Here is an 11,837-nt window from a genome sequence, read left to right as displayed (position 1 = left end):
AAACGGCTCTGATTTAAATTATATAAAAACAGGCCCGATGACGTCTCGAACGCTCAGTCTGTGCGTTCAACCTGTGACCAGATTAAAGGAGACTCCTGACAGATACAAAGTATGCTTATTGCTGAACGTGAAGGCAAATTCCAGAAAATGTATTAGAGAAGGCTTCAGGCAGGATGACAACACCTCAGTGATTTCAACATACACAGCAGGGGTGACGTTATACAGATTAAAGTAAACGGTGCTTCCTTCCTCTAACTCACACACACAAACACACACAATGGGGCTGCCTTTACAGCTCTGTGTGTTTTTAGGCATCAGGAAGCTAAAAGCCTTTCAGCTACAGGTAAACATGAATGCAAGCAAGCACAGATAACGCAATACCTTCACAATTCCTTATATGATCATGAGGTGACTAAATCTCTGTGTAGCACATGAAAAGACACCGTACCCTCTGACTGGCCGCTCAGGCCTAGGCTACCTTGAAAGCTTCCTTCACTTCAACGTCAGATTACGATTGACTGTGGACCAAATCAGACCAACAAACGAAACATGAAAACCACGAGAAAATGACCGCTCCGGTCCACACCCTGATTGCTGTTTCACACAAAGAGAGCTTTTTAAAAAAAAAAAATGTTGAAAAACTGAATCTGTTTTATCTGGACGTCAAGGACGCTTGATTCCGTCAATAATCACAGCGCAGCGCACTGCTTTTGTCCGCTGCTGAATCTAAATAAGTATCGAGGAGCCTCCACCTGCAGTTTAATTATACATCCAACCAGCGACGGTTCGGCAGGAGACAAGCAATGCTGCTCCACAAGTCAGATTAACAACACCGCTAATCCAGCCTTCAACTGAACATAAAAGCGACATTAGTATTTTGAATAACGCCTGCTATGTGGCACAGCTCGCATTTCTGTATACTAGGCCTCGGCTTTTTCTACCAGGTTTCTGTCGACAACAAAGGCCTTATAATTCATTAAACCCAAAATCATACCCGGGCCATCAGTTCGAGTCTGTTACTGCATAGTTAATCGTTTAATAGTCGAGTCGAGCTCTGCGCACAAAACAAAGGGTTTTAGGATCCGCAGGAATGTTGGCTGCTGTTGCAGAGCCTTTTGGTTCCCCCCCCCCCACCGACACATCTATCAAATATCCTCACCCAAAATTATTGTTAGTATTTTTAATCCAGCTTTTATCCTCGTTTTGGTCTCCACCTAGTACTTCATCGCTTCAGCCTTTAGCCAACAGCATATTATTTTTTCTATTCCTTATCTCGATTAAATCGTGTAAATTACCTCAGACGTCACCTCACCATTTTCTACCACAGGTAACGTTACAGACAAACACTAGATCAACGACAAGCACGGTTAGAGGATACGGTCATTCTTTTTTAAAGCAGACATATTTCTATATATTAAACTAATAGAAATACAAAAAAATATACCCTCTAATCTTAAAGGGGACGTCGCTTTTTCTGTCCTTGTTAGGGTAGCTGTCATCAGCCATCTTGCAAATCCTCATTTAAAAAAAAAAAAAAAAAAAAAAAAAAAAAAAAAAGGAGATATCCGCCGTGAGGCGTTTCACAAAGCTGCTTTTCGATAGCTGACCTAAACATGCACATTAACGGCAAAGTCCCGTCATTATAAAGAAAAAAAAACGCCTTTTCGTCGTTACTGTAGGTCCAAAAGAAGCCGGCTTGACGTGGTTATTTAGTCGGGGGCGTATCTAGTCGGTGGGAGTCGACTCCGCGGTTCTTCAAAAACCCAACACGGCTGAGAATAATAATCGGCGTTTTCTCCCCTTTCTTTCTTGTCTCTGTCGGTCAGGCTAGAGAGAGGAGGAATGCAGGCGAGCTGGATGGTCTCCAAACCAGCGTAAAGAAAACCAGTGGAACGCCCCACTTCCGGTGATGCTTCAAAATAAAATCACGTTTAAGCGCAAAACCTGATGCCACTAATCTTCAAGATTCAAGATTCAAGATATTTATTTGTCATATGCACAGATTTTACCACATGCAATGAAATTCTTAAGTTGCAACGTGTCCCACAATATAAAAAAGTACACAATATACACACAATATATTTAAAAGATTCAAGTATAAAATTGCATGCAGCAGCAAGACATTAAAAACATTATAAAAAGCATATGCCATTGAGCAAATGCAAACATTCAGTGTAGTGCAAACGGTGATTAGATTGCAAGTAAAAATGTCAGTAGACTGAGTCATTCAACAGCCTGATGGCCTGTGGATAAAAACTGTTTTTAAGTCTGGATGTTCTGGCTTTCAGGCTCCTATAACGTCTGCCAGAAGGTAACAATGTGAACAATATGTGCTGAGGGTGCGTAGTGTCTCTGATAATGTTATGTGCCCTCTTAGTACCGGGTTTATAAATGTCCTAATAATCTCGAGGGGATTCTTCACATTCACGTCAACATGGAGGTTAAACGGTGAGAAAGAAGATTTCGTACACCAAAAATGATCTTTTTAGAGATGGTGTCCTGTAATGATTCAGAGGCATGTATTAACACTAAAGGATCCATTGCACCAACGAATTCAACGTTCCCTATTAATACACACAGTTTTTCAGTGGTGAAATCTAACTCGGCCTACACAGAATCTGAATTATTGCCAAGTAACGTTAACACAAGGATTTGCCTTGGTGATTGGTGCATAAAGCATCAAAAGGAAATAAACAATACAGCACTGCAACAGACAAGACCATCAATATTTAATCCAAATAGAACAGAGTCAGAATATCATAGCATTATGTTTATTCTTACTTCATGTAAATGCGAGTACATGTAAGTGCATGCATCATTATGTTCTAGCCTTTCTTTCGTCATAGTTGTATTTTTTATGTGCAAATAAGATAACAATAAATGCACCATCTTCAACAATCTCTCCAGCTGTCTGGCTTTCACATGTAGGAAAGAAAAAGCTGGCTCATTTTCATTTTATTTGCATCACAGGGTTTTGACATGCATACCATATAAATAGCCCATCACTCCTCTTACACTTAGGGTTAATTACGAGTCCATCCACTTCATCTGCCCAATGTTTTCTTGTAGTGTATGTATTTTAACATGCTTCACAATACGCAATCACACCAGGTTAATAATAAAAAAAAAAGAAAGCATTGTTTAATTCAGAATAAAACAGCTTACAATGACATTGGGTCTGGGACAAAGCTGGTAATCGCAATTTCCCCCAGTTATGTTTGGTTTACTGTTTTAAATGGTTTAGAGGGTGGCTAATTGAATTTTATGGTAATTTTAAAGGCTGTAGTGTATTGGGTAATACTAAGAGTTGTTTATAATATTAAAATTGCCCTAATTTGTATAAATGGCATAGGATTAATGCAGGGGACCTATTAGCAGTTACTCTAATTTTGGCTCTGTTTGAGTTCTTAGCTACCTAGAAATCCAGAGTTCTCGCGAGAGCACAATTTGAATTTGCTCAGCGAGTTACTCTGGCGTTGAGTAATGCTGCTCTAACCATGCCCATATATCCGATCAATCTCTGTATGTATAGTCGGGCCAGAGGCGAGCTCAACAGTTTACTCTACCAGTTAGCTCTGCTGGGAGTAAGTGTATGGGGCTCTGGAGGACGTCACCCGTGTGTTGCTGTGATTGGTCGTAGTGTTATCCAATTGCGCGCAACGAGATTTTAAAATGCAAGCTGGTGCCGCCTCGAGATGGGCGACTTCCTACTCGATGTCTGACCTTATTCATATCTTTCAGATATGGGCTGTATTCCAGGGTAGTTTTTAGCAGCAACCCGTGAAAACCTTTTTAGTGCTTGATTATGAAGGTAAATATGGTGCAAAACGTAAGTTCGTGTAGATGTGAGCACTTGTAGAATATGATTTGAGAGCTTGTAGAAAAAATAATCTGTAATCGTATTTGTTTGTTTTTCACTTCAATCACTTTTCCAGCCACCACAACTCAGCGATACAACCTCTCGAATCTGTCGCAGCAATATGCTCTTCACATCAACACACGGAGTCTGCGCCCTCGATTTTGCAACACTTCTTGCGATACATTTGGTGCAAAAACTAATGTACCTGTGGACTACTCCCTGTACTTTCTGACCACGGTCAGAAAGCTGTAACAAGGAAAAGTAAAACTCTGCTTGATTTCATGTTCACGGAGAAGGAGAACCCAGAAATGAGAAGGGGTAAATGTAGTTTGCATTGGACTAGCCCGACCTTCCTCGGTCTGCCCGACCCTCCCGGTCTGCCGACCTTCCTCGGTTGGTAGTCCACACAGCATTCTGGACGGGAGATAACACCGAAGCCCTTTCCTCTTCGGTCCCCTACAGATTGGAATCAGAATTGTCTCATTCAAACTGCAGAGCCGCTAACCAAACTGGCAGATGCATAGTGCGATTATAGCCGATAGAGGGCCGAAGTAACAGAGTAAAGTCCCGCTCAGCCTGTTACAAGTTGATAAACCACTGAAACAATTTGGAAATATTATTTTAAGGTAAAAAGAATAATTGGGGTTGCTTCAAAGCTCTAGAAGTTTCGTCTCCCATGAAAAAATCTAAGTAATGACAACGAAATGTCGCCGCGTCCAAACGATACAAGCCTTCCGTGACTGCGCACCCCACTCCCCCTCCAAGCAGTTGCTTGTAGCCAAGGAGGATACGAAGGATCAACAAAACATGATGGACTCTTCAGAAGGGGTAATTATCTGCACTCGAGTTTCGCTCGGGAAAGTCAACGGACGACGCGGTTCTTCTGAACATAGCCATGCTGAGCAATCCGAGAGTTTTGTGGAGTGATAGTGTTAAATAGCTTTGTAGCGAATCAGTTGGCGGTGGCTTAATGTAGGCAGAGTTTATTAATATAAAATGTTGCACTAGAGCTTAACAGTAGAACCATAATCAAGCTTAAAAGCTTTATATAGCTGTAGAGTTGGGGGACAATTCTCTGTGGGTTTGTCATGAGCAACCTCACACCATCATGTGAATCGGGTTGTTGTTTTTTCTTAGCAAAACCGTGGTAATTTATGTATCAAAACAAAGGATCACGTGTTAAAAACAGTGGCATTAAAAGCTACACTATTTTTTGCTTTATTTTGAAGCTGAATCACCAGACTCCCGTATGAATCAGGCTGTCTCTGGCTGACCTGACGCAGTTTTCGGCAGCGCCACCCCCTCCAGCCTTCCTCCCCTCCCCTCCCTCCTCCCTGCCTCCTTCCGGATCAATTCTACGGCCGTCACGTGACCTGTCACACAACTGATGTGTCACGTTTTAACTGGGAGGAGCTGTGGGACGAACGGGGAGGAACGGCAGGGAATCGTACTTAAAGGGCTTAGGCTACTGCATTTCTAATGACCTGTCTCACCCGGTGTGCTCCTGCATATGTCAGTGCAGGAAATTGAACTGCAATGCACTCGGAGACACTGGTGCAGGCTACTCAATGATTGAAACCAATATCCTGAAGTACCACAACATTTCAACAATGTAACATATCCACACTCACAGTGGTTGTAAAAATAATCCTACTAATCAGTATAAGTGTCATTAGCAAAGTGTAGACTAGTAACTGTGGGGGGAATGTAATTCATGTAAGAATTGTAGGCCTACTTCAGTACCAGTTTTAAGGTACTGGTCTACTGGTCTAAGTATTTCATTTTCTGCTATTTTTTTTTTTTTTTTTAACTTCTACTTCACTACACTCAACAGGACACAACAGTGGTTGGGCAGATCCCATCAGACATAATCATCTCTAAAACTAACGAGCTGGAATTGGACTTTTGAAGGAACAAAAAAGCTCTCCTAACACGGACCATAAATGGAGTAGAGCTGGAAAGGGTAGACAGCTTTGAGTTTCTGGGTACAACAATGTCCTCAATTTGAAATAGGATGACAACCTGCCATACTACATAAGAAAGCCCATCAGAGACTAATTATTCTGCAGCAATTTTACAGAGCTGCCATGTGTGCAGGACTTTTTCCATAGGTGTGGTTCGGCAGCTTCACAAAACTGCATGCACGCTTCAGGAATCGTAATTGTGAACTCACTTCTATTTTAGAAATGTACGTAACACAGTCAGAGCACAGGACTGAAAATGGTTGAAGACCCCACACACCTGCTAGCCCTTGCTGGGACTCCCCATCAGGGTCACAACTAAATCCATTAAATCCAAACATTACCGCTCTATCAACAGCACCTACTGCAGGACCATCCAGCTACTCTCCTCAATCTACACCAGCACCTTATGGAAACAATGCACTGAACCCTCAGACTGCACTGACTTGTAGGTTGCCCTTTTTTTGTCCTGGGTATAATTGGTATGTCTGTGGGAGAGGGGGATGATGGTTTTTAATGGGTATGACTGAATGCTTGGTGCAACTTAGTTGCATGCCAATAAGTTATGAATATTGGCATCGACACGCATCCACACAGAGGTGTTGTTTGATGTGTGTTCTGATAAATAAAAAAAGGGATGTGAATAAATAGCATCTCAAGGCAGGCGACGTGTTTCTGATGGAGGGAGCACACCGCAATGTTGTTCAGAACACACACTATATTTCATTATGTAGCATATTAATATTGTAATTTTTATTATGCAAGTAACGCAGCCCGCGTGAGCAAGGCATCAAAAAATTGCGTATAACTCTTATTGATCCTCTCCACGGAAATCTTTAGTAAAAGGCGAAAGATTTATACGATCTGAAGAGAAGTCAGAGTAATCTAACTTCATCATGAAGAAGACGCCGGTCACTTGATTTGGGACACGTGCCTCACCAGTGGTGTGAATAACACCAGAGTAATACAGTAGTACGCATTAATAGACAGAGTCGTTGTGGACATACACTGCTGCGTTCATGAACGTACTTGTACTTTGTAAGTGGTTAACTGTGGTAATTAAAAATAAACTTTTATACTGTCTTCACGTTGTCACGCAAGGCATGATGGGAGTGAATGACGCCATTTACGTTTTGATTTCCATTTTCATTTACCATTTTGTTCGAAGTCTATATATGTAATCAAACTTCAAATACAATAATTATCAAAGAGACTGCAATATCACTGACAGATTATCTTCATACTGTTTGCATGGAGGAGGAGGTGTAGTGGTGTGTTGGTGCTTAGCTGGTGACAATGTTGGGGGTTTATTAGAAATTGAAGGCATACTGAACCAGCCTGGCTACCACAGCATCCTGCAGCGGCATGCCATCCCATCCAGTTTGCGTTTAGTTGGACCATCGTTTATTTTTCAACAGGACAATGATCCTAAACACCCCCCCCCAGGCTGTGGAAGGGCTATTTGACCCAAAGGGGGGCTACTTTGAAGAAACTAGAATACAAGACATGTTTTCAGTTATTTCACACACTTTTGTTAAGTACATAATTTCCTGTTTTCATTCACAGTTCTGATGCCTTCAGTGATGATCTACAATGTAAATAGTCATGAATTCATTAAAACGCATTAAATGAGAAGTGGCCTGTAGTGTATGTTGTGATAATAAAATGCTAATACAAATAAATCGCAGGACAGAGATGTTTTTGACAGGGGATACGCGTCTTGATCTTGTTTACTCTACATGGAACTATGTGTTAAAAACCTATGAAGATGACCGATCTTTTATTTACGAGTCAGGAAGCCCCAATGAGCAGGGCATCAAAAATGAGTATAACCTCTATTGATCCTCTCCACGGAAAATTTAGTAAAAGGCGAAAGATTTATACGATCTGAAGGAAGTCAGAGTAATCTAACTTCATCAGAAGAAGACGCCGGTCACTTGATTTGGGACACGTGCCTCACCAGTGGTGTGAATACACACAGAGTACTACAGTAGTAGCATTAATAGACAGAGTCGTTGTGGACATACACTGCTGCGTTCATGAAGTAGGCTACTTGTACTTTGTAAGTGGTAACTGTGGTAATTAAAAAAAAACGTTTATCCTGTTTCACGTTGTCACGCAAGGCATGATGGGAGTTAATGACGCCATTCACGTTTTGATTTCCATTTTCATTTACCATTTTGTTTGAAGTCATATATGTAATCAAACTTGAAATACAATAATTATCAAGAGACTGCAATATCACCTGACAGATTACTTCATATGTATATAAATTGTCGCATACAGGGTATGAAGCAGACCACATGTTCTGATGGTCTTAATCTTCCAGAATATACAAACACCATACATAGTTGGACTCTTTTATTATTTACATGTAAGGAAGCCCGGTATGCAGGGCATCAAAAAATTAGGAATAACTTATTGATCCTCTCCACGGAAATCTTTAGTAAAAGGCGAAAGATTTATACGATCTGAAGAGAAGTCAGAGTAATCTAACTTCATCATGAAGAGACGCCGGTCACTTGATTTGGGACACGTGCCTCACCAGTGGTGTGAATAAACACCAGAGTAGCTAATACTGTAGTAGCATTAATAGACAGAGTCGTTGTGGACATACACTGCTGCGTTCATGAACGTAGGCTACTTGTACTTTGTAAGTGGTTAACTGTGGTTATTGAAGCAAAACCTTTATCCTGTTTTCACCAAGTTTGCAAAGTTAACAGCACGCTCGATAGAGCCCAGATGAATACCACACAGAGTTCATAGCAGGAAACATCTCTAGAACACAACTGTTAAAAGGAGACTGCGCGAATCAGGCCTTCATGGTCAAATAGCAGCTAGGAAACCACTGCTAAGGAGAGCAACAAGCAGAAGAGATTGTTTGGGCCAAGAAACAAAAGGAATGGACATTAGATAAGAGGAAATCTGACGCTTTGGTCTGAAGAGTCCAAGTTGAGATCTCTGGTTCCACCGCCGTGTCTTTGTGCGACGGAGGGAAAGGTGACCGGATGGGTTCTACATGCCTGGTTCCGCCGTGAAGCATGGAGGAGGAGGTGTAGTGGTGTTGGTGCTTAGCTGGTGACAATGTTGGGGTTTATTAGAAATTGAAGGCATACTGAACCAGCCTGGCTACCACAGCATCCTGCAGCGGCATGCCATCCCATCCAGTTTGCGTTTAGTTGGACCATCGTTTATTTTTCAACAGGACAATGATCCTAAACACCCCCCCCCCCAGGCTGTGGAAGGGCTATTTGACCCAGAAGGAGAGGGATGGAGTGCTGCGCCTCCACAGTCACCGGACCTGAACCCAATCGAGATGGTTTGGGGTGAGCTGGACCACAGAGTGAAGGCAAAAGGGCCGACAAGTGCTGAGCATCTCGGGGACTCCTTCAAGACTGTTGGGAAACCATTTCAGGTGACTCCCTCTTGAAGCGCATCAAGAGAATCCCAAGAGTGTGTAAAGCAGTAATTTGACCCAAAGGGGGGCTACTTTGAAGAAACTAGAATACAAGACATGTTTTCAGTTATTTCACACACTTTTGTTAAGTACATAATTTCATGTTTTCATTCACAGTTTGATGCCTTCAGTGATGATCTACAAGTAAATAGTCATGAATATAATTAAAACCGCATTAAATGAGAAGTGGCCTGTAGTGTATGTTAATAATAAAAGTAATACAAATAATTCGCAGGACAGAGATGTTTTTGACAGGGGATACGCGTCTTGATCTGTTTACTTACATGGAACTATGTGTTATAAACCTATGAGATGACCGATCTTTTATATTTTCACAGTCAGGAAGCCCACATGAGAAAAAACCCCGTTTAATTAGCATTGTTTAGCATGTAGTCTTTTCTGGCGCAATGATGATGGGCTTGTTTAAGCGCGGGCAGTAGCTACAAATTACCTATCGTCTCTTTTCGAAAATGTACCACATGTTCACCTTACAATCAAAAAGCACAACCACGCTGCGGAATTAATAATTACTGCTGCGTGTCGGTTTCTACTTTCAAATAAATCGATCATGAAGTTTTGAAAAAAAAAAAACACGCACGCACGCGACACACACACTGAACTATGTCATAATAAACGACGGAGACAAACGAATCGCATCTAACGCACGTCATGACATCGACCGAGGATACACGTCATATCCTGTGTAGACGCATACTGAATTGATGCTGGATCAGGTCTTACTTATATGATATTTCGTTTCCGTAATGTTATCGTATAGTATCATATTTCACAATCAGGAAGCCACTTAAGCAGGGCATCAAACAAATTGAGTATTAACACTTTTATGCTCCTCTCCACGGAAATCTTTAGTAAAAGGCGAAAGATTTATACGATCTGAAGAGAAGTCAGAGTAATCTAACTCCATCATGAAGAAGCGCCGGTCACTTGATTTGGGACACGTGCCTCACCAGTGGTGTGAATAACACCAGAGTAATACAGTAGACGCATTAATAGACAGAGTCGTTGTGGACATACACTGCTGCGTTCATGAACGTACTTGTACTTTGTAAGTGGGTTAACTGTGGTAATTAAAAATAAACTTTGATCCTGTTTTCACGTTGTCACGCAAGGCATGATGGGAGTTAATGACACCATTTACGTTTGAGTTTCATTTACCATTTTGTTTGAATTCTATTGATTGAATCTAACTTTAAATACAACAATTAACATAGTGACTGCAATATCACTGACGGATTATCTTCATACTGTCTGCGTTCAATTTGTCACGTGCTCATGACATAAAGCGTGAACTACTGACGGGTACTGACTGAATGTTTTCTGTTTTTTTAATTAGCACACTGCACCAAACTCTTAGCAACTTAGATGCATGTCAATAAAGTTTTAAACGTCGATAACAGCATCTTATGATAATTGTGCAATTCTGTCATTTTTCATTTAAATCAGACCTGCCAGTTTCATGTTTAGATACAGAACCCAGTTTAATCTTTCCCTTGAAATGATCTCGCAGACTTATTATGATGAGCAGACATATGGATCAATTATTTTCTAATTATTATTTAACAACTATGGAAAGCCCCGCGTTAAGCAGGGCATCAAAAAATTAGTTAAAACTCTTATTGTTCCTCTCCACGGAAATCTTTAGTAAAAGGCGAAAGATTTATACGATCTGAAGGCAATGATGGGATTGTGTTTAAGCGTCCGGCTATGTATGCTACAAATCTTACCTATCCGTCTCTTTCGAAATGTACCACATGTTCACCTTACAATCAAAAAGCACAACCACGCTGCGGAATTAATAATTTACTGCTGCGGTGTTTCTACTTTCAATAAACTGTACATGAAGTTTGAAAAAAAAAAACACGCACGCACGCCAACACACTGAACTATGTCATAATAAAAGACGGAGACAAACGAATCGCATCTAACGGCACACGTCATGACTCTGACCGAGGATACACGTCTGATCCTGTTAGACGCTACTGAATGATGCTGGTCAGTCTTACTTATATGATATTTCGTCTTCCATAATGTATCGTATATTATAATTTCACAATTAGGAACCCCCACGTAAGCGGCTCGCGACAAGACAACTTTCGGTGCTGGTTCGGTGTGAAATCGACTTGTTCGACAATCTGAGCCACATAACGTGCACGTCAAAAAACACCGAGAAAGAAATTACTGGCGACTCTTAATGCAGAAAAACACCCGTTTAATTAGCATTGTTTAGCCATGTAGGCTTTTCTTTGGCGCAATTCCTCTCCACGGAAATCTTAGTAAAAGGCGAAAGATTTATACGATCTGAAGAGAAGTCAGAGTAATCTAACTTCATCATGAAGAAGACGCCGGTCACTTGATTTGGGACACGTGCCTCACCAGTGGTGTGAATAACACCAGAGTAATACAGTAGTATGCATTAATAGACTAGACGCATACTGAATTGATGCTGGATCAGGTCTTACTTATATGATATTTCGTCTTCCGTAATGTTATCGTATATTATCATATTTCACAATTCAGGAAGCCCCACTTAAGCAGGGCA

The 11,837-nt window shown here is 41.1% G+C and overlaps 5 non-coding genes and 1 pseudogene across 5 annotated transcripts; all 6 read right to left on the bottom strand.

Annotated features, from left to right (window-relative positions):
* Positions 1-6,591: 6,591 nt before the first annotated feature.
* On the bottom strand, positions 6,592-6,704 carry LOC116671823 (U5 spliceosomal RNA). Its single transcript, XR_004327376.1, has one exon. It is a non-coding gene; the product is annotated as a U5 spliceosomal RNA (small nuclear RNA).
* Positions 6,705-7,616: 912 nt separating this feature from the next.
* On the bottom strand, positions 7,617-7,725 carry LOC116671836 (U5 spliceosomal RNA). Its single transcript, XR_004327388.1, has one exon. It is a non-coding gene; the product is annotated as a U5 spliceosomal RNA (small nuclear RNA).
* A 476-nt stretch (positions 7,726-8,201) lies between these two features.
* Positions 8,202-8,311, bottom strand: LOC116671826 (U5 spliceosomal RNA). The gene has a single exon (XR_004327379.1). It is a non-coding gene; the product is annotated as a U5 spliceosomal RNA (small nuclear RNA).
* A 1,764-nt stretch (positions 8,312-10,075) lies between these two features.
* Positions 10,076-10,191, bottom strand: LOC116671824 (U5 spliceosomal RNA). The gene has a single exon (XR_004327377.1). It is a non-coding gene; the product is annotated as a U5 spliceosomal RNA (small nuclear RNA).
* A 678-nt stretch (positions 10,192-10,869) lies between these two features.
* Positions 10,870-10,978, bottom strand: LOC116671827 (U5 spliceosomal RNA). The gene has a single exon (XR_004327380.1). It is a non-coding gene; the product is annotated as a U5 spliceosomal RNA (small nuclear RNA).
* A 549-nt stretch (positions 10,979-11,527) lies between these two features.
* LOC116671838 (uncharacterized) lies at positions 11,528-11,615 on the bottom strand (annotated as a pseudogene).
* Between the last annotated feature and the right edge of the window lie 222 nt (positions 11,616-11,837).

This window comes from Etheostoma spectabile, chromosome 21 (assembly GCF_008692095.1).
Source record: "Etheostoma spectabile isolate EspeVRDwgs_2016 chromosome 21, UIUC_Espe_1.0, whole genome shotgun sequence".
In the NCBI taxonomy this organism is placed as follows: domain Eukaryota; kingdom Metazoa; phylum Chordata; class Actinopteri; order Perciformes; family Percidae; genus Etheostoma; species Etheostoma spectabile.
This window is presented reverse-complemented; position numbering and strand designations above follow the sequence as displayed.